At 42.2% G+C, this 23,975-nt stretch overlaps 1 protein-coding gene across 2 annotated transcripts in view; it reads right to left on the reverse strand.

Annotated features, from left to right (window-relative positions):
- Positions 1–23,975, reverse strand: part of STAG1 (stromal antigen 1) — a 349,145-nt gene that overhangs the window by 301,152 nt on the left and 24,018 nt on the right. Inside the window, exon 2 of one of the 2 annotated variants that reach the window (XM_045030097.1) lies at positions 17,747–17,798. The exons of the other annotated variant lie outside the window; for it this stretch is intronic. The gene's annotated coding sequence lies outside the window, so the exon portion shown is untranslated. The remainder of the gene's footprint in view (positions 1–17,746; positions 17,799–23,975) is intronic. 2 annotated transcript variants of the gene reach the window in all.

Raw genomic sequence — 23,975 nt, forward strand, 5'->3', positions numbered from 1 at the left:
GGCTATGGCAGGAGGCCCTTTGATTTTAGCTGAGCCTACTATGCTGCCATGTTTCCTCCTCAAATACCAGTTTCCTGCAGACTTCTATTCTCAAAAATAGCATCCTCGCTACTGCCATAGTAAGGAAAAAGGACAAAAATAAACAAAACTAATGGAAAAAGCTTCTTTGCCTGGAGATTAAAAAAGAAGAGGCCTAGAGAAGCTCCTGCTTCTTCAACCAGAGACAAGACATTTGGAGCTAGAGAAGCTGTCAGTTTTGCAAGCTACTCACCTGCTAGAGGTACATTGTGAAACTAGACAAATTTTCAAAGAGCAGCCTCTGTGTTTGGAACATGTGGAGGAACAACCAGTTGTAATGAATCATGGAGCACTAGGTGCCCACGAGGAAGAATTTTATTTTCTGTGTGCCACAGATTTTTTGTATTGACAATAGCCACTTCACTAGCAGCTGTTGGAGAAACTAAAGTTTTTGAAAGCAGGAAAGGGGTGAGAAAAGTGATGCTTTAGCCACAGAGGAGATTGTGTCCATCTCCTCTTTTTCCTCTACCTTCTGAGCAGGGATGAAGATGTCTTGCCAGTGTTTTCATTTTATGAAACTGAATAATAAAAAAACAGCACAAATTGATAGTCGTTTGTACTTGATCTTGCCAAGTGACTACAGTAAGAGTATTCTTGAAGTACTTCCCTGTTAAATGCAGACTGACTTTCTTTAAGCTATTATACAGCTTTCAATTAGAACTGAGAGTGAAATCTTGCATCCTTCCACATAGTGGGAGAGCATCAGTTAGGGGAAAGGCTCCTTCAGAGACCACTCTCAGTATGTGGAAGTGTACAGTTTACATGGTCTCTTGCATATGGCCTAAATTCCATCTGCCTATAAAATTAACAAATTAATTTAAACTCTAAACTTTATTTACTATCCCTGCCACTGAAGCAGAATTAGTGCTAGCTTTTCAAATGTGCTCAGCACCCACAACGGGGGTGGCTTTTAAAAAGCAATCAGCGTTTGTTTAGACACCTAAATGAAGTGAACACATTTTCAGAAACTGCTAATACTCAGCACTTTTGAAAATCTGGCCCCAGAAATACACAGAGATACCACCACACAACTCAAGAGTTGACTTTTCTTGTTGAAATCAGTGGGACAAAGTCATTCCATCCCAGGTCAGCTTTTTAACAGTAATATGGCTGCCTCCAGAAAAAGAGTAAGTATTACGTTTTTTAATTTAAAAAAATTCCTTTGAAGTCCCATACTCCACTGTCTGATACAAGAATGTACTAGTCTAAATATTTGAAAAAAAGTCACTGAAGAGTGGCTTCATGCAATGAAGGAGGAAAAAGTGGACACAAATCAGGAAACGTAAATGTTAAGTTTTCTGGTAACTATGCCACACAATGTATCATATTAGAAGCTTACAATTAACAGTAACCAGTAAGTTAAAACATTGTATATGTGTTCAGTGAGAGAATGTATACTATTGAAATCTAAGATTTTGCATTGACTATGTTCAAGTCTGAAACTATTATATCTATTTTGAATTTTCCATTTAACAATCCAATGGCTTGATATCTACTAACGTGAATAAAAATATAGTGATACAGTGCAGAACTTCAGGATTACAAACACCAAAATTACGAACTGACCAGTCAATGAGACACCTCATTTGGAACAGTAAATACACCATCAGGCAGCACAGAAGCAGAGACAAAAAAAACAAACAAACATGTACTGTACAGTACTGTGTTAAATGTAAGCTACTAAAAAAACCAGGGAAGTTAAAGATTTGACAAGATAAGGAAACTGTTTCTGTGTTTGTTTAATTTAAATTAAGCTGGCTAAAAGCAGCATTTTCCTTCGGCATAGTAAAGTTTCAAAGCTGTATTAAATCAATGTTCAGTTGTAAACTTCTGAAAGTATGTTTTGTTCAGCGTTCTCAACATTTCAGAGTTACGAACAACCGCCATTCCCAAGGTGTTTATAACTGAGGTTATACTGTACTTTATGAAATATCTGTATTTGCATACAAAGAATACAGGGAAAAATCAGCTACACAATATAGATTGAAATTTTCAAAAAGGCCAAAAGCAGCAAACTTCAATGGGAACCGGGCGTTTCACTCCCTTCAGCCCCTTTGAAAATGCTAACCATAGTAACTAAATTGTTTCCACTGTTTTTCGTATTGCAATATAACAGCAATACCCGGAAACATGGAAAAGTGCATGGCCCCTGAGTTAATTTTTAAATCCCATAATTCTAGTATGTAACATCTGCTATGCCTCTAGAAAAACACCTCTCTTTGCCACTGCACTGACATTTTCTTCTGAATATTATTTTGAAAAGGAATGGCATTTTCAAATAAACTGCCACACTTTCAAAGGGAAAAATCAGAAGGGAAGGTTATTAAATAGCTTGTTTATGCAATTTTTGTAGAAGTAGATAAAATTTAACTATAGTTCCTGGAATTCCATTTTTTACCAGTTTGTGCAATAACAATTAATTTTTTTTAATATTATCATTTTAACTTGAAACAGTGTTAGCGTGTCAGCTGATTTTAAGTGGTTTTTGCTGCCTTTTCCCTGACTCCTACATTTCCCATTTTTCTATCAGGCATACTGGTCTGCGTTAACAGCCAAATCATATATACACAACATTGTGTGTGACCTACTAGAAAGTTGCTATAGCAACGATTTCTTTCTGCAGTACATATTATGCATTTTAAGTGCCATCGTACAGTGTAGCATATCTTGTCAATTAATAAGCAAGGTTCAGAATAGCACAATATCAAAGTGATACACTGAAGAAAACAAACTATGAAAAACATTATGTCCATCATGTTCAATATGAGATGTATGTTGGTATACATTCTATATTTAGACTCCTGATTCATAAAAACAATTGCTGGTTTCTTTAATACCAGGCTGTATAACTTACATGTCTACTGAAACACACACAAATTTCATGATCTTTAATAGGGAATGAAAGAAATGTATAACCAAAAGGCCTGAGCAGTTTGTGAAATCCTCTGTATGATCAGCCAAGAATTTGGTGGCTATAGGAGGGTACAATAATTTAGGCTTCTGCTGTTTGTTTTTGTGCAAAAATACCTACACAACAAGGGAGATCATTGTTTTAAATTGGGTAGGAAAATACGGTTGACCCAGTCCCACTAGATTTCAGGGAATCACTGGGTGAAATCTATGGCTTGTGTTAAGCCGGAGGTCAGACTATATGATTACAATCGTGCCTCTTCTGACATTAATAGCTATCAATCTATAAAATCAGTGATCCTTTAAATTAGCAAGTCTCCTCAGACAGAGGAAATAAAGATATTAAACTTAGAGTCTAATATTAGTAAAAGTATATATACAACCATGACAAATAGTAAATCAGTCATCCTAGCGAGGGAACATCATCATCAGAGAAACTTAAAAAAATTAAATTGAGCAAATTTGAAGTCTTGAGAGTTTAAGACATTACTCCATGATGCTAGTAAGTTAAATTGTAGTTCCATGAAATGTACGAATTGAGTATCAAGCACTGCCTTACTATCCCTTTAACTGCAAAACATGAGCTCTCTAACCCATGAAACAGCAGTTGGTACTTGCATCTGAAGATGAAGAGATCCTCTCACTTCCTACACTTCATTAATGCAAACTCTAAGCCAGTGAGTTTGAGAACTTTGGAAGCTCTAGTCCCTCGCCACTGAATAGTACAAAATAAACAGGACCCTAGTTTCTGAATTCCCTTGAAAAGTGTTTTGAGTGTCCCTCTTGCAGACAGAGTGTTGTTCAATCACCACTTTTTTATGATTAAATATACATCACAAAAGGTACCAAAGTAACTTGCTGAGATATGAAAGGTGTTCAATTTCAGGAGAAAGGGCACACCATTTATGAGCACTATATCTTTCTTAACAGCAAAGTATTGGTGTTCATTGAAATCCTTCTTGAAAGATACAATGTCTATCAAAGGAAAATCTGAGGGGTATGAGAAATTGTCTCGGTCCACATGCATCTTCAAAAAGAAGCTAAATTAACTGTGCTCTGCTACTGAGTGTAGTGCACTGGTTAAGTATATGCAACCATACCTCCCTGCAGTGACAGGCTCACATCAAGGGTAACAGCTTACATCTCACAGCCAATTCTTTTAGCTCAAGTGGTAAAGACTTATGCTTTTAGGGCTTGATTCTACAAGGAACTAAAAATTCTTGCTCTAAACCAGCAAAGAACATAAGCATAGCCCTCATGATTTCATTGAGAATGCTCACATATTTAAAGTTAAGCACATACTTAAGAACTTTGCTAGATCAGGGCCTTATCATTCAGCACCAGGGCCGTCCAGAGGATTCCGGGGGCCTGGGGTCTTCGGCGGCGGGGGGTCCTTCTGCTCCGGGACCCGCCGCCGAAGTGCCCCGAAGACCCGCGGCAGGGCCCCACACCGCCGAATTGCCGCCGAAGTGGGACCCGCCGCCAAAGTACAGCCACGTCTTCGGCGGTAATTCAGCGATGGGGGGCCCCCGCAGCAAGTCTTTGGGGCACTTAGGCGGTGGGTCCTGGAACGGAAGGACACCCCCCCCACCGCCAAATTACCGCCGAAGACCCGGCTGTACTTCAGCGGTAATTCGGCGGCAGGGGCCCCCGCCGCGGGTCTTCGGGGTCTCCTGCGAAGACCCGGAGCAGAAGAAGCTCCGGGGACCCGGGCTCCGCGAGCGAAGGACCCCGCTCCAGGGCCCCCAAAAAACTCTCGTGGGGGCCCCTGCGGAGCCCAGGGCCTGGGGCAAATTGCCCCACTTACCCCCCCCCCTCTGGGCGGCCCTGTTAAACACGGTAGTAATACTGATCTTAAATCCAGCTTCACCTCTACTGATTACCAGTGGAGGGTCATTGCACCCACACATCTCCTAAAGATGCAGAAATAAAGCTAATATTATTTGAAAAAGTATGTATCTGGTCATGTAATAGATTACTGTAATACATAAAAATAGGGTTGCATTTAAGTTGCAAAGGGAAAAAATGATGCATAAAGGCCGGGTGCGGGGGGGGCGAATTGGTTTGTTTGTATTTTTAAGAGATTTCCCCTTCTTGCTTTTCACATTAAAAATTCAAGCTCATCTTGGCTTGAAGATCATAGAATATCAGGGTTGGAAGGGACCTCAGGAGATCATCTAGTCCAACCCCCTGCTCAAAGCAGGACCAAACCCCAGACAGATTTTTGCCCCTGATCCCTAAATGGCCCCCTCAAGGATTGAACTCACAACCTTGGATTTAGCAGGCCAATGCTCAAACCACTGAGCTATCCCTCCTCCAGCTGATAGGTCATGCACTGGAAGGTAGTAAAATGGTGACATCACAAGATCAAAGAGTGAAACAGGGAGGATTTTTAGTCAGATTGTTTAAAGCTTAGTTTTTGTTAACGGCCATTTAACATCAGCAGCTAATTAACTTCAGTTAAAGGAAGCTTTCAATAATGACTCAATACACACACATCCCTTCAATTAAGTATTAGAGCTTACAATAAAGCTTCGCCTGAAGTCCTCCAACAAAAACAGGGAAAAAGAGACTTCAATTTATTATTTTTATGGGTAAAAAACAGCAATTTTTGCTTTAAATTAAGCTTTATGCATCATCAGAAAGAAGAGGCACATTCCCTAATTTTTAAAAAAACTTTTTGCTATTTCTGAATGCCTGGGCACAGAAAAACCATGATAAAAATGTTTAAAGTAATATTTAATATGACTGCAGGGCACACCATCAGCAATCTCAAAGATATCCTAAAATTTGATTGACTGTTGAACAAGAACCATTGAGATAGTGGGATGTATTTTTTGCTGTCGTCCCTGGAGCAGTGTAGTTTTTAATTGTGTTGTCCATACTCCCAGCTTCCTTGTAGGTTAAAAATGTTCTTTAGTTTATTATGAATCCATAACGTCTGTACTGTTATCTTGATGTACTCTTGAGCCTCGTTTCTAGAATTTGCCCAGTTGAGATCATCCAAGAAAGTACAAATGCATGGTTCTCCTCTACAGACATTGTGGTAAACACTCTCAGGATTGTTGCTACCAAAATGACAGAAGTTTTTACAAGTATTGTTCTTCCAGGCCCTGCACCTCCCTCCCCACTCCCCCCCCCCCCCAATAACAAAAACAAAAAAAACAGAATCTTCAAAGGCAAGATCAGATTGCTATGAAGATGGTTTTGTTTAGATCAGTAGAAGTCTGAAATTTCCCAGAGCAATAGCTGCTAAGATGCTTCTTCTTCAAGTTCTAGATGGAATGATAGCGCATATGTATTTGTTGAAGAATTGTAGCTCCAGCACCAGTTTTATATTCTAAACCTTTCTGGAAACCATAAGGATGATTTAAGCATGCTGAAAAAAATATTTTTTTTTAAAGGGGGATTCTGTACCACCTCTCTAAGAGACTGATTTCCTCCTGCATTAAACTAATCTTAGGGTTTTTAGACATTGTTCGTTGTACTAACAGACACAGGAAGTTTCAGGAGGAGTAGCTGTAGACTGTGCTTCGAGGCAACAGTGAGTGGTGTGTTTGGTCCATTTGTGGTTGTCTGACTGTTTTGTTTTCAATGTACAAGCTTTGTAGCTGGGCCATGGGACTCTGAGTAAGCAGAGTGGCTAGCCCTTGGAGGTGAGCGTCTAGACCTTGGAGCTTTGATCAGCCTAGCTGTTTGAAATCTCAGAGTAAGTAAACGCTGCCTGGCAGTGAGGGGTGGGGCTGAGCTGAGCTAAACAGAGAAGACTTGGTTTAAAAAAAAAAAAAAAAACGCCACTTGGATAGGCAAACTTGAGAGCAATGAAAAGAGGCACCTAACAGTGGAGTTTCAGAGGGACTTGAGAAGTAGTGTGAGATGCTTTTCTTCCAAATTTATCACTACACTTATGATATCAAAATGGCCAGTGATGGAACAGTGGTGATGACCTGTAACAGATGTGCCATGTTCTCTTTCCTGCCTGAAGACAGAAAGGATTTCATGTGCATGAAGTGCAAGTTGGCGATGTGCTGGAGGGAAAGATTCTTGGATTGCAGGAGCAAGTAGAGATGCTACTGAGAATAAGAATAAGAGAAGCAGATTACTTCCTAGATAGCCAAGTATGGGAACCTCAGTACCCTAGGTTCAAGAAAGAATGGAGCTGGCAACAAAAGAATCAGAGAGAGGAGATGTCAGAGAGGAGGCCTGGCAGTTCATATCCACTAGAGGCAAGGAGGTCACAGTTGCATTCTACACAGCTGAAGACAGATAGGCTGTGGCCACCACAGAGAAGATGACGAGGAGGAATTCCAAATAGCTAGAAGTTTTGAATCAATACCAGGTCCTTATGTGGAAACTGTGTAAGATATCTCTCGAGACCCAGTAGGTTCAAAAGGAAAGGACAGATGTGTGGGACACATGTTCATGGCATTTCAGCCAGACTCGTAATAAAATCAACCTTGCCTGCAAAGAGATCATCAATCATCCAGGGAAAACAGAAGCTCCTTGCTAGAGATTCAATTCAACTCAGAAGAATCAAAAAATCATTCTGCAAGTGACAGGTGGACAACAGGACGGCATGCTGCCTGCATGGAGCCAAGACACAAGATGTCACTCCAAGAGCGGATAGGCTTCCGAAGTCAACTGGAAAGGCTCCATCAGTGATGGTTCATATCAGCACTAATGACACTGCCTAACAGGCTATCACACAGATAACATTACTTAAGGACACTAGGAAGCATCCCAAGAAAAACATTGTCAAGCAATCTGCTCTGAGGCTTTTCCTGTCCCACGAGCAAAGGCAGGCAGAAGATTCTGGAAGTGAACCACTAGCTAGGTAAGTGGTGTAAGGTAGAGGGTTTGGGTTCTGTTGAACATTGGTCCCTCTTTAATGGGGAAAGTTTGGATGACCTTTCACCTCTGAAGAAGGGGACCAATCTCCTTGTGGACAGGCTGACTAAAGTAATTGGGGGGGGTTAAACTCTCAACAAAAGGGGAGGGTGAAAAGTGGCAAAATATGAGCACTCAGCACAAAACTGAGATGTTGAGAACAAAATTAATCAAGCAACCAAAGGACATGAGGTGAAAAAATTCTTTAATTGCCTATACACCAATATTCAAAGTCTGGGTAACAAACAAGAGAAACTGGAATTGCTCATTTATCAGCATAAATTTGATCTAGTTGGTATCACTGAAACCTGGAGAGATGATTCACACAACTGGAATGTTAAAATCAATGGTTCTAACCTATTTCGGAAGATCAAGTAGGCAAAAAGGGAGATGGAGTGGCACTCTGTCAAAAATGGCTTTACCTGTTCCTGAGTCTCCGATAACTTGGACGAAAATTATCTTGAATGCTTAGAGATCTATGTCCTAACAGATGAGCACAAAATATGGTATTAACAACTGTTCCTATATCTAGAATGTATAGGGGAAAAAACCTGAGAGACACTGGGAGACTTCAATTTGAGTGACGTATACTGGAGGTGTCATGCTGCTAGTACTAAAATATTCTTTGAATATCTAAACACTACTGATAACCATTTCCTAATTCAAGAACTGTTACATCCAACACCAGGAAATTCTTTATCAGACCTTCTCCTAAGAGATGAAGAGGAACTGATCACAGAACTAAAAATTAATGGTAGCTTAGGTGTAAGTGATCATGACGTGATCACATTTATAATGTGCAAGCAGAATAAAGTCCAGACTAGTAAGCTTTTATTTACATATATACACACACACCCCTACCTTTAATAGGCCAATTTTACAAAACTAAAAACAATTATGAGCCAAATCAGCTAGGAAGAATTTAATCAAAAAAGTATGAATGATAATTGGGAATCATTTAAGAACACCTTACTAGATGCCCAGAAAGCCACATTCCCACAATTGTGGAAGAAGATGCGCTGGTGAAAAAACTGACCTGGTTTAGAAGGGAAGTAAAGGAAGCTATAAAAATATATAACAAATGGAAAAAAAGGAAAGTTGATAGTAATGAGTATAACCAGAAGTTAGGAATTGTAGAAAATTGATAAGGGAAGCAAAGAGATGCTAGGAGAAATCTGTGGCCAGAACAGTTAAGAAAAAATGGTTACATACTTTCTCGTTAACTGTTGTTCATCAAGATGTGTTGTTCGTGTCCATTCCAACCAGGTGTGTGCGCGCTGCGTGCACGCCAGCCGGAAGATTTTACCCTAGCAGCGTCTGTAGATCGGCCTAGGCGCCCCCTGGAGTGGCGCCTTCATGGCGCTCAATATAGGGCCCCACCGACCCTCCACCCCCTCAGTTCCTTCTTGCCGGCTATTCCGACAGAGGAGTAGGAGGGTGGGGATTGGAATGGACATGAACAACACATCTCGAAGAACAGCAGTCACGAGAAAGTGAGCAACCATTTTTTTTTCTTCAAGTGATTCTTCATGTCCATTCCAAGCAGGTAACTCACAAGTCAAAGCTCAGGAGGTGGGGTCAGAATCATGCACAGATTGCAGCACTGTCCGTTCAAAGGTCGCATCGACCCTGGCCTGTTGTATAATTGCACAGTGCGTCGTGAATGTATGTATCAAGGACCACGTAGCTGCCCTGCAAATTTCATGAGTGGGGACTTGCTCCAGGAACGCCGCCGCCGAGGAGGCCTATGCCCTTGTGGAGTGGGCAGTAATGGTCGGGGTGGGCACCTTCGCCAGGCCATAACACTCCCTAACGCAAGATGTGATCCACGACGAGATATGCTGAGAGGACACAGGGAGACCTTTCATTCTGTCTGCCACGGCCACAAAAAGTTGGACGGACTTCCAGAACAACTTACTTCTCTCTATGTAGAAGGCTAAGGCTCTACGTACATCCAGTGAGTGCAGCCTGCGCTCCCCATTGGAGGAGTGTGGCTTGGGGTAAAACACTGGGAGGAAAATGTTCTGGGCCATGTGAAACTGGGAAACAATCTTAGGGAGGAAAACCGGCTGAGGTGTAAGTTGAACCTTGTCCTTATGAAAAACTATGTAAGGGGGCTCAGACGTGAGGGCCCTAAGCTCTGAAACCCTTCAAGCCGAGATAATTGCTACAAGGAACACAACCTTGAAGGAGAGATACAACAAAGAGCAGGTGGCCAGTGGTTCAAATGGGGAGCCCATAAGTCTGGATAGGACTAGACTGAGGTCCCAGGCTGGGACAGGCTGACGAGTGTGCGGGAAGAGCCTGTCCAAACCCTTGAGGAAGCGATGGACTATAGGGTTTACAAAGATCGAGAACCCATCTGAACCCGGATGGAAGGCGGAGACGGCAGCTAAATGGACCCTTATTGATGACAGGGACAGACCTTGATGTTTTAGGTGCAGGAGGTAGTCCAGTATGAATGGTTTGGGGGCGAGGAGAGGCGACTGATGGTGTTGCTCTGCCCAGATGGACAACCGTTTCCACTTGGCAAGGTACGTTGCCCTGGTGGAAGGCTTTCTACTACCCAGGAGGACTTTTTGACCTGGTCCGAACTTGACTGCTCTGCAGCGCTTAGCCACGGAGCATCCAGGCTGTGAGGTGAAGAGACCCCAGATTTGGGTGCCAGAGTCGACCATGGTCCTGTGTGATCAGGTCCTGGACCAGCAGTAAAGTGAGTGGAGCAGCTACCGACATTTCCAGGAGTGAAGTGAACAAGTGTTGGCTCGGCCACACCAACACTATCAGTATAACTTGAGCCTGGTCCCTGCGGATCTTGAGGACCACTGGGATAGGTGGAAAAGCATAGAGCAGGTGGCCCGCCCAAGAGAGAGGGAAGGCATCCCCGATGGACCCCAGGCTGTGACTCCTGAGGGAGCAGAATGCCTGACACTTCCTGTTGCCACGAGTGGCGAACAGGTCTATCTGGGGAGAGCCCCAGAACCAGAAAATTGAGTTCACCTTCATGGCTATGGAAGGTCTGACTGAGGCTGTCCGCCAGTGCATTCTGAACTCCTGGGAGATATGACGGAGGTAGAGGAGGGACTGCACTTCTTGAATTAGAAGTTGCTCTGAAGAGAGATGAGGAAGGGGTTTGGGGGGAGGGAGGGTATATAACTGGATGGCATATCCCCTCTCTACCATGCGGAGCACCAAGCGGTCTGAAGTGATTCAGGACCAAGCACAGTAGAAAGGGGATCGATGGGACGAGACGGTAAGATGGGAAGGATCCAGAAGTCGTACTGGAAGGCCGTCCTCGACCATATCCTCAAAAGAGTGGTCGAGGCCCAGGTGGAGGCTTGGGCTGGCTAGAGTTTTGCCCAGAGGAGGGAGGTTGCCTCCTCCTAGTACTCCTGTTTCGCCTACATGGAATGTCCTGGCGGTTTTGTGGTTGATAAGGCCGAGGGGCAGGCTGAGGCTTAAAATGCCGGCGCTGGGTAGCCGGCGTATGAAGTCCCAACGAGCGCAGGGTAGCTCTCGAGTCTTTCAAACTACGAAGTCTCTTATCTGTCTTTTCAGGGAAAAGAGTTGATCTCTCAAAAGGAAGGTCCTGTATGGTCTGTTGGACCTCGTGTGGCAGTCCAGAGACCCGCAGCCAGGAGCCTCATGTCATCACTACGCCTGTGGCCAAAGTGCAGAAGGCTCCATCCGCCGCGTCCAGAGCCACTCGCAGAGATGCTCTGGAGACCAGTTTCCTCTCCTCCATGAGTGTGGAGAACTCCACCCGAGCTTCCTGGGGAAAGAGCTCCGCAAACTTAGCCATAGACGAGCAGGTGTTATGTCCGTAGCGGCTTACTATGGCCTGCTAGTTGGCTATCAAGAGCTGCAGGCCCCGAGTCGAACAGACCTTTCAGACAAATAAGTCCAGTTTCTCGGCGTGCCTGTTTTTTGAGGTGGAGCCCTGAAAACCTTGGCATTCTCTCTGATTGGCTGCATCAACCGCCAAAGAGTCTGGGGGAGGGTGGGTATAAAGATGTTTGTACCCCTTAGAGGGAACGAAGTAGTGGCACTCAGTTTTCTTGGCCACAGGGGCCAGGGAAGCAGGGGTTTGCCACAGATTTTTAGATGCATCAGTTCTAGTTTTAATCAGTGGCAATGCAACCCTGGATGGCCAGAGTGGGCCAGGATATCAATGACAGGGTCTACATCCTCCTCCACCTTCTCTGCCTGTATTCCCAGGCTTTGGGCGGCCCGCCTCAGGAGCTGTTGAAGAACACGGTTGTCCTCCAGAGCTGGGGCCGTCAATGTCGATGTCCCCACAACCGCTTCATCAGGCAAGGATGAGGATGAGAGGACAGGTAGCGGGTCCTGTTCACTACCTTCAGCACCCCTGGGGTCCCTCAGCACCCGGTGCTCGATCCGTGGGCCCAGAGCTGATGGAGAGTTTGGCACCGCAGACGGTGCCGGGGCCAAGTCTGGCAGTACTGAGGTCGATGGCGTCAGCGGGGTTGGAACTGGAGCCTCTGGCGGTGCCGTTGTCTGGAGAAACGGTGCTGGAGCTGGTTGAATTATCGATGCCAGAGCTGTCTGATCCAGCGGTGCCACTCCCACAGACGGCGGTGCTGCCATTGGGAGTGCCGTCACTGACTGTGGGATGAAGGATGCTGCCGACACCGATGCAGTTCTGTACTGCGGACCATAGACTTGGCCCTGGCTCTGATGGTAAGCCCAGGGTGTCCAGAAGGGCCATTGGGCAGGAGATTGCCATTGTAGCTGCCACGGTGCCGGGTATGGTTGGTAATTCCACCACGACCTGGACCTCCTGCTCCATGACCTGCTGGAGCGATTAGAGTCTGCCTCCGATTCTGAGGTCTCCAAGTAGGAGGACCACGGAGGAATAGTACCCTGAGTCATCAACAATCGGTGCTCCGACTCTGGGGAGCGGTGTGGTTCTTGCACCTGCATGGGCAGTGCCGGAGATGGAGACCGGCGGGCCATCATGGCCGGTTTACCCGTGGAGTGGAACAGGGGGTGCGCAGTCACTGGCTATTTATCCCTCCCTTGTGGGGAGGAAGGTACCGGGAGGCGCATCAAGTCCATGGCCGCCTCAAATGCCTCTGGTGTTGATGGTGGCTTTATGTCCACCTGGTGGTCGGGTGACTGGGGGCGAGGGGTTCAGACTTGACTGGACCCCGGCCAGGACAGGAGTCGACGAAACCCTGGGCAGAAGCAGGGAGGAGGCACTTGTGGACGCTGGCGATCCTGTAAGTTTCGGGAGGGGTGAACGGCCCCTCACCGGCCTCTTCTTTTTTACTGACAGCGGGGATGATGAGTGGTGCCGTACTGAGGCCAACCGGTGGCAGTGCCAGTGGGCTTTAGAGTCTTTAGCCGGGCCCATTTTGTGCACCGTTGGTGCCGGAGCACTGCACACCGAGGAGGAGGTGCTCAGTGCCGGGTCATTGGGTCCGGGTCAGATTGTGGTCTCAACGCCGCCCCCATCAGCAGGAGTTTTAGTCTCTGCTCTCAATCTTTAAGGATTCTGGGGTGGAAACCCTTGCAAAAGTGGCACTTCTCCTGGTGACTCTCACCAAGGCACCACAGGCAGGAAGAGTGAGGATCACTTTTGGGCAGAAACTTGCCACAGGCCTCACAGATCTTAAACCCTGGAGACAGGAATATACCCCAAGAGGGGGGAAAAACGTCCTAACAACCAACTAACTATAACTATAGGGAAACAACTATTAACAAACTGAGAACTATATACAGCTAAGGTCTATCAGATACTACTAAGACGCTTGCTGCGAGAGCGAGCCAAGTTCCAGCTAGCCGTCACCGGCGATAAGAAGGAATTGAGGGGGTGGTGGGTCGGCAGGGCCCTATATTGGGCACCATGAAGGCACCACTCTAGGGGGTGCCCAGGTCAACCCTACAGACGCTGCTAGGGTAAAATCTTCCGGCTGGCGTGCACACACACCTGCTTGGAATGGACATGAATAATCACTCGAAGAACAATGAGTTTTTAAAATATATTAAGAACAAAAATAATCTTGACAATAGTACTTGCCTGTTACTACATGAAAATGGTAGAATTAACAATAATAATGCAGAGAAGTCTTGGAGCAGCAAGGAAGTTCCAGAAGACTGGAAGAAAGCTAATAGTGCTCCAAATTTTAAAAAGGGTAAATGAGATGACCTAGGTAATTATAAGCCTGTCACAGCCTGTCCTGGATCCCAGGTCTCAGAATGTAATCATAAACAGATCACGTCAGTGTGTTTCCAGTGCAGTCCCATAGGGACTGATTCTTGGCCCACACTATTTAACATTTTTATCAATATTTGGAAGAAAACAAAATCATCATTGACAAAGTTTGCACACAAATTGGGGAATGGTAAATAACGAGGAGGATGGGTAACTGATTCAGAGTAATCTGGGTCACTTCGTACGGTAAACTAGCACAAGCAAGCAATACGTGTTTTAATAAAAGTAGTAAATGTAAACATTTACATCTAGGAACAAAGAATTTAAGCCATACTTGCAGGATGGGGGACTCTATCCTGAAGAAGATTTGGGGGGCTGTGGTGGATAATCAGCAGAATATGAGCTCCCAATGTGATGCTGTGGCCAGAAGAGCTACGGCTATCATGGAATGCATAATTAGGGCAATGTTGAGTAGGAATAGAGAAATTATTTTACCTCTGTATTTGACACTAATGCGACCACTGCTGGAATACTGTGTCCTGTTCTGGTGTACACAATTCAAGAAGATTATTGATAAATTGGAGAGGGTTCATACAAGTGCCACAAGAATGATTAAAAGATGAGAAAACATGCCTTATTATGGTAAGAGTCAAAGAGGTCAATCTATTTACCTTAAAGTGAAGGTGTGACTTGATTAGTGTGTCTCTACTTGGGGAACAAATATTTAATAATGGGTTCTTCAACCTAGCAGAAAAAGGTCTAACATGATCCAGTGGCTGGAAACTGAAGCTAGACAAATTCAGACTGGAAGCAAGGCATATATTTTTCACAGTGAGGGTATTTAACCACTAGCACAATTTAGCGACAGTCATGATGGATTCTTCATCACTGGTAATTTTTAAATCAAGATAGGACTCTTTTCTAAAAGAGCTGTTCTAGAATAAAACAATTATTTCAGGAAAGTTCTATGGTCTGTGTTATACAGGTCAGAATAGATTGATCAGAATTGTGGTCCCTCCTGGATTTTGAATACATAAGTAGTCTCTACAGGCTCTAAGGGAGCAATAGGTTTTGCAGATAAATTCTCTATTGTCAAAAAATTTCAGAAACACAAACCCAACTTGTGCCTTAATAGCTTCCCTGGCAGTTTCTAGCAGCAGTCAAGGCCCCAGTGACTACCTTGGGTGGGGCTGGCCTTAAGACTTCTTTGCTACTGGATGGGAAACTGTTCCAAGACAGTACAAAGGGCACAAAAAGACTAGCTATAATCAGGCTCCAGGTACAGAACCAAGATCCTTGCTCTCTGCAGAGAAGCTGCCATTATCCAAGGTCAGTCGCTGATAGTAGAGTAATCCCTGCAAAGCCACAGCAGAGGGTGGGGAGAGTGATAGCAGTTGCTGGATGGAGAACTGGGTACCAAAATCTTTTCTCAGCCAAACTGGTGAAGCTCCTTGATTAGACCAGTTAGCTAAGGCACTCACTGAGCGATTAATGTTGATTTTCAATAAATCTTGGAGCAGCAAGGAAGTTCCAGAAGACTGGAAGAAAGCTAGCATTGCTGCAACTTTTAAAAAGAGTAAACAAGATGACCTAGGTAATTATAAGGCTCTCACAGCCTGACCTGGATCCCAGGCAAGTTAATACAGTGGTTGAGCAATCCAGTTTTCATACTACTCCAGCTCCTACATCATCAGAAAACTATTTTACTAAAGCAATTCAAACATTTCACCTGACATGATCCTTAGGAGATAGTTTACAAGTGATTTCTACACTGATTTAACAGCATTAATATGGAAACATCTTACTACAAACACCAAACAAAGGGGATATGATGAGGCAATTTACAGTATAGCTTATATTCATCCATTAACTGAAAAATAAACAGCAGCAAGAAAACATGCCAAGAAAAATTAACCCCAATTCTAACTATTGATCATGCTATTCACATCGCACATTACATATGGGATGGGGATAGTGTAGTTTATCACTTTCATGGGGAATTATTCATTTAAAACCAATGAACGGTGAGTGTAAGGAATAGCAAAGCGCACAGATTTTCCCCCGGCTGTATTTAGAAACAAAGCCCTATTAGGTTATTTTATCCATCCATCCACCCACCTGCCAATAAAGGATTGTCCTGAATATTCAAATGATTTGTCCAGTCTAATTTTAAGTGATTGAAGCAGCAGGAGACTACTCCAGTCTAGCTGACCTCTTATTAAGTGTACCTTTGGTCAATTTCAATCAAATTACATCTATCTACATGCCACTGTTACACCCTAAACAATTATTCCTCCTTGGTGTTTTCATTGCCTTTAAATATTGACCATATGTATGGTTATATCCCTGTTAGTTATTGCACCATACATATTTTAGTTTTTTAAACCTTTAGTAGCTCTGAATACATTCCTCCAGATGCTAAAATATTTTTCCCCAGTTCATCAGTATTTTTTGGATACTGAGACCTAGAACTCCAAATAGTACCCTAGGTGTGATATGACATGGGTCAGATACAGAAGAACTGTCACTTCCTTGATCAGTGAAGAAATTTCTCTGTATTATACTTGCACAAAGTGCTATTGGCTGTTTTTGTCATTAATATTGAACGACCAGATCATGTCTAATTTGCTTTGCACAAAAGCTTGTTGAGATATTTCTAGTTCAGTAACATACCATTCCCTTCTGAGCACTTGACCAGGAGGACAGAGTCAGAGTATCTTCTCAGACTATGCTGAAATATCCTATTTTTGATACTCCATCCTCCTTCCCTCATACTCAGCTTGCTCTTTTCATCTACTTGTCACGTCTTCCAGTAGCATGATTACAGTGGAGCCTAGTAGCTATACCTTAGTTCGGGTTGTGTTCTAAAATGAGTTTAAAATATTTTCTCTCTCCTTAATATAGAAATCCTTTTAGAGTGAATTTCACACATGGTTAGTTTTCACACATTTTCTCTTGTGGAATTTAATACAGAAAATCTGAAATTGGGCTTTTTACGAACCTTGTCCTTGGCAGTCCAAACTTTCACTGTTAACAGTGAAACTATTTACCTACACAATTTGGTAGACAGATTTATCCCTGAGTACATCTGATGCAATATGTACTTTTAATTGTATTTTGGGTCATTTTTAAGAGATTCATAATGGTTGAAACTATGTGTGACAAATTTTTGTCAAATATACTCTTCTCTGTTGTACAGATAAAAAACAGACTCCATCAATACAGTTACAGTTTTCAGTCAGATTATATGCTACTAGGCAGAAGATTTTATATATGGGGGTCTGGCACACAGCACTGATGTGAAGTGTACACTTCTCCATCCCAGACAGGTTTGCCCCCCTTACTTAGTCATCTACCATTAAGCATGAAAAAACCACAGGAAATTAATATACAAAAAAAAATTAATTGTAAAATAGTCAAGTTAACTTGTACTACACACAATACACCTGACACAAAGACAAACAAGCGAGGAATGAAAAAAGTTAAGCCATTACAGCACAGACCCTTCAATGCTCTAGCCACAAGCATACACTTTACCATTATCACATTCACAACATCACAGATCCCTCACCACAACCGTAAAACTCCTTTGTAATTTCACCAGATATAATTCAAGTTTTGTGTCTGTACCAAGACTATGTATCCCTAAGGCATTAGCTATTTGAAGCTGGAAGATTGATCAGCAGAGCTTACCTTTAAGAATGTATTAACATGCAATGGAAACTCTGGCTGCCACTCCTGATACCTAGAAAAGCAAAAATCAAGTGTGTATTAGGTTTCTCCTGCCAACCATTTCCGCAATGCCAACAAATCTTGAGGTATAAAGCATGACCTCAAACTTGAACCACCACTTCCAGATGGAAATTTAGGAGCTCTCCAAACAAAGGTTTGGTACCTCTTTTGGGTTCATAATTTAATCACTGCCAATAGAGCTATCCTCCATTTTCAGATATGCTGGACAGACTAACAGAATGCAAAATGAGCCAAAGGTTAGTTATGAGGAAATTTTCTGTAAGGAACCTAAGGATCTTCCAACAATCTTCAGAGACTGAAGATGACAAATTCTTCTGTTTAACTCAAGAATTCACCCACAGGTGTTAAATCTTTCAGTTCTGCAGAGGTAAGGAACAAACACTTCTTGTGTGCTCAAGCAAATTTTAATTATTTGCAATAGGACTGAGGCCATAGGTTACTTTCAGTTAAAATGGTCACCATTTACCTAGAGCCTGTGCAATAGATTACAATGTCCATATCAGTGTAAGAGGGGAGTGTCTGAGGAGTAATTGCAGATCCTGTGCTCAGAGGTAACAGCCTTGGCTAATTTGTGAGTTTGGTATGTTTCTATAAGGGCCTTGTGATTGGGTTTTCAAGTCTCTCCAGTCCATGTGTGTGATCTCTCCAGGTGTTTTAAATTATTCTTGTTAACGAAGGAGTTGTGCTAACCCAATTATACTAGCTAAATAAGCCAGCTGCAAAGTGAACTCTGAGTCAGAGAATAGGCAAATGCTAACGGGAGTGTTTGAAGGAATTTGTAGCAGGGAATTTGCTTATCGCTTACCTAGGTACATTTCTACATCAGTAATAATGGATAACATTGGAACAGTATTTGCGGCCTGGAGGAGATGTCCATGTTTTCCTTCCTGACTGAAGGCACAAGAGTTTTCCTGAATGTGAAGTGCAAGTTGATGGGAAGAAAAGATTTGTGGTCTTGAAGAACCATCAACCTGACAGCACCAAAGAGAATGAAGACTTCTTGAATAACAAGATCTGGGAATCACTGCCACAGATTCAACAAGGGAAGGAATTAACAATGAAGGAGTCGAAAGTAGAAATCAGAAAAGAGGATTGGCAGTTTATGATCACTAGAGGAAAGTGAACCAGAAGGCATTCTACATAGCAGAATACATTATCAGGTAGGGTTCAAAAAAGAACTAGAGACGTTCATAGAAGATAGGTCCATCAATGGCTATTAGCCAGGATGGGCAGGGATAGTGTCCCTAGCCTCTGTTTGCCAGAAGCTGGGAATGGGCGACAGGGGATGGATCACTTGATAACCTGTGCTGTTCATTCCCTCTGGGGAAACTAGCATTGGCCACTGTCGGAGCACAGGATACTGAGCTAGATGGACCTTTGGTCTGACCCAGCGTGGCTATTCTTATGTAGTCTACAAGGCATCTGCAGAAAATCTCTCTGAAATTTCACTAGAGGAACAAAATAAAGCTGCAAGGGACATATATGAGGATGGCTGCTTTGCTCAATCCAGAAGGACATCACACCTGCCCAATAGAAGCCAAGAACAGTCCCTGTTTTCAGGGACTCCATGTTGAGAAAAGTGAGTAAAAAATTCTGCAAGAGACAAAAAAAAAAGAACAGAAGAATTGTGTGCCGTCTTCCTGGAATTAAGAGAAGAGATATGATAAGATGGCATTCTGAAGCTGGTGCACAAGACTCTGCTGACAATGAAACATATTGGCACTAGTGGCATGACATCACGCTTCAAAGATTATTGAACACTTCAGGGATCTTGGAAGAGAGGAAAGGCCAGGTGATATTTCTGGAGAGCCTTCTTATCCCATGAGCAAAAGGGAGGTGAACCTCTGAGCTAGGTAAGTGATATAAAATAGAGGGATTTGTTTTCGTGGAATGTTAGGCATGTTCCATGGAAAAGAGATCTAGAGAGTTTGAATGGCCTTCATCAAAATGGCACAGAAACCAATCTTGTAGAATAGACTAGTTAGATTGTTTGGAAGTCATTTAATAACAAACAGTAATGGAGTAAACACAGTACAAACACCATGCAATGCAGACTAAAGGAGTCATGAACATCATGAATCATGGTGTCAAGGGATGTGAAGAGAAGAAATACAATTACTGCAAAAAGTAGAGAAATTAGAAATTCAGGCGCCTATCAGCATATAACCTATATTCTTCCACCCAGACAGACCTCACCATTGCCACACCTGTACGTCAAAGACCACAACTTTAATTTCAGCCTTTTGGTGATGCCATCCATGCAAAGCCTTCACTAACTATCACCGCCAAGCACAAACTACTATATTAAACATGCCAAAATAACAGCAACTTGATTAAGGGAATGTGTGCAGAAGAAAAGGTTGTGGGTAGTTTGTTGTGTCCATTTCTTCAGCCAGAACGGCCCTCGGCCTTCATCATTGGAATCAGTCGTTTTTAGAAAATTCATGCTGCTTATTAATTATAATTCCATCATATCCTAGTGCTTACATAGGAACATAGGACTCAAAGGAACCTCCTAGATCATCAAGTCCAGTCCCAATATTGCAGGCAACTATGTCATACTCTCATTCATAAATTTATCAAACTCCATCTTAGAACAAGGTAGATTTTCTTTTTCCACTATTTCTATTGGAAGTCTATCCCAGAACCTCACTCCTCTCATGGTCAGAAATCTTCTTCTAATTTCCAACCTAAATTTTTTCATGGCTAGCTCACACCCATTTGCCCTTGTTCTAACAATTGTCCTTTAATGACTAGAATTGTAGACAATATTCCAGACGAGGTCTCATCAGTGCCTTGTACAATGGCATTAATACTTCCCTATATATCTCTACCAACTCACCTCACATATCCTAGGATCACATTTGCCTTTTTTTTTTACAAATGCATTTCTTTGGTGGCTCAATTATCCTGTAAACTAATACGCCCAGGTCTTTCTTCTCCTCTGTTGCTTTCAACTGATGAGCCGCAACTTATAGCAGAAATACTTGCTATTAGTTCCTAAGTATGTGATCTTGCACTTTGTACTCTTAAATTTCATCTAATTTCATCCAGTCCTCTAGGTCATCCAATTCTTCCTGTATAATATTCTGATCCTCCTCTGTATTGACAATGTCGCCCACCTTTGTGTCATCAGAAAATTTCATTAGCACATTCCTACCTTTTGTGCTGTCATTAATAAAAATATTAAAATAAGATTGGTACAAATACTTGAGGAACTTGACTAGTAACCTCCCCCTCCAGCATAATCTGCTGTTGCCTCCCCCTTTAGCCTATTCCTTACTCATTTTATTATTCTTGTACTAATCCCCATCTTCTCCAACAAAACTGATAATTTCCAATGTGGTACCAAGTCAAGTGCATTATTAAAATGCAAACAGACTAGATTTACTATATTTCCTTTGTCTAAGAAATCATTTATCTTCTCAAAGAACAGTATCATGTTAGTCTGGCACAGTCTACCTTTGCAGACCCTTGTTGCATTTTGTCCCATTTTTCACTTAACTCCATATTTCTAATTATTCTTTCCTTCAAAATTTGGTTCAAAAGTTTTGTATTCTACTGAAGTCAGTCTAACAGGTCACTAGTTGCCGGAATCACTTTTCTCCCCTTCTTAAATACAGCTACAATGTTAGTTATTCTCCACTCCAGTTTTGATAGATTTATTAAAAAACTTTGCTACTGGACTTGCAACTTCATAGATTCAAAGGCCAGAAGGGACCATTTTGATCATCCATTCTGACCTCTGTATAATGAAGGCCATAGAGCTTCCCCAAAATAATTCCCACAGCCTATCTTTTAGAAAAAACATCCAATCTCGGTTTAAAAATTGTCAGTGATGGAAAATCCACCACGATGCTTGGTAAATTTTTCTAATGGTTAAATATCCTCATTATGAAAAATGTATGCCTTGCTTCCAGTCTGAAGTTGTCTAGTTTTAACTTTCAGCCACTGGATCATGTTATGCCTTTCTCTGCTAAATTGAAGAGTCCATTATTAAATACTTGTTCCTCAGGTAAATATTTATAAACTGTAATCAAATTACTTTTTTTAGCCTTCTTTGTTCAACTTGGGGCTCATCTATGAACCCTCTCCAATTTATCAACATCCTTCTTGAATTAAGGACACCAGAACTGGACACACTACTCCAGCAGCAGTTGCATTAGTGCGAAATACACAGGTAAAAATCTCTATTCCTACTCAAGATTCCCTTATTTATGCATCCCAGAATAGCTTTAGCTCTTTTGGCCACAGCATTACACTGGGAGCTCATGTTCCACTGATTATCCATCACAGTCACCGAAATCTTCTTCAGAGTCACTGCTTCCCAGGATAGAATCCCCCATCCGTATGGCCTATATTCTTTGATCCTAGATGTATACATTTACCTGAGCGCTTCTTGTTTGCTTGCACCCCATCTACCCAGCAACCAGATCATTCTGGAACAGTGATCTTTCTTCTTCATTATTTACCATTCCTCAGTTTGCGTGTCACCCCTATCATCAGTGACAATATTACCTTTTCTTCCAGGTCATTGATAAGAAGGTTAAATAGCATAGGGCCAAGAATGAATCTCTATGGGACCCTGCTGGAAACAATCACGTGATGACAATTCCTCATTCACAGACAAACTCTAAAACCTCTCAGCAGTTAGCCAGTTTTTAATCCATTTAATATGTGCCATGTTAATTTTATTTTGTTCTAGTTTTTTAATCAAAATGTCATGTGGCACCAAGTCAAATGCCTCAGAAAAGTCTACTATTACATTAATGCTATTACCTTTATCCACCAAACTTATCTCATAAAAAAAAATCAAGTTAGTTTGACAGGATCTATTTTCCATAAACCCATGTTGATTTTCATTCATTACATTACCCTACTTTAATTCTTTAGTACTCAAGTCCTGTATCTATGGCTCCATTATCTTGCCTGAGATTGACATCAGGCTAAGAGGCCTATAATTATCCAGGTCATCCCATTTACCATTTAAAAAATTGGCCCACCATTAACTTTCTTCCTGTTTCCTGGAATTTCCCTGCTACCCCAAGGTGGTAGAGAAGGAACTGATGGCAGGTCGCCCAGGCAGCCATGGTATCTGCCACAAGAAGGCATGGGGCACATGCACTGGCAGAATGGACACTGCTAGCTAGAAATGTTCAATCAAGGGCTTGAGAGGTGCATGCGTACCTAAAGTAGAAGCACGAACAGAGATGCTACTCGAATCAGCAGTAAGCTCACAGCTGCAGTGTATATATACCCTCTGTAGTAAATTGTTGGGATATTTGTTAAAATCTAATTCCGTTTCTTCTTAAAACAAATAAGAAAAAGGGGATACAGTATTTGTTTCTCTCTTTTTCTGTCTGATACTTGCAGTTCAGTTGTTGGAAAAACACTGGCAAAGTACACATTATATTATCTGATTATAGGGCTGTTGATTAATCGCAGTTAACTCACGTGATTAACCCAAAAATTTAATTGGGATTAAAAAAATTAATCGTGATTAATTGCAATTTTAATCGCACTGTTAAAGAGAATACCTATTGAAATGTATTAAATATTTTTGGATATTTATCCACATTTTCAAATATATTGATATTAATAACACAGAATACAAAGTGTACATTGCTCACTTTGTATTATTTTAATTACAAATATTGGCACTGTAACAATGAACAAAAGAAATAGTATTTTTCAATTCACCTCATACAAGTACCATAATGCAATCACTTTATTGTGAAAGTGTAACTTACAAATGTAGGGTTTTTTGTGTTACATAACTGCACTCAAAAACAAAACAATGTAAAACTTTAGAGCCTACAAGTCCACTCAGTCCTACTTCTTGTTCAGCCAATCACTAAGACAACAAGTTTGTTTACATTTACAGGAGATAGTGCTGCTGGCTTCTTATTTACAATGTCACCTGAAAATAAGAGTAGGCGTTCACATGGAACTTTTGTAGCCGGCATTGAAAGGTATTTACGCGCTAGATATATTAAACATCTATGCCCCTTCATGCTTCGGCTACCGTTCCAGAGGACATGCTTCCATGCTGATGACGCTTGTTAAAAAAAATAATGCGTTAATTACATTTTAGACTGAATTCCTTAGGGGAGAATAGTATATCAGAGGGATAAATACCAGGGAAGGAGAGGAATTATTTCAGCTCAGT

This window comes from Mauremys mutica, chromosome 9 (genome assembly GCF_020497125.1).
Source record: "Mauremys mutica isolate MM-2020 ecotype Southern chromosome 9, ASM2049712v1, whole genome shotgun sequence".
Lineage (NCBI taxonomy): Eukaryota > Metazoa > Chordata > Testudines > Geoemydidae > Mauremys > Mauremys mutica.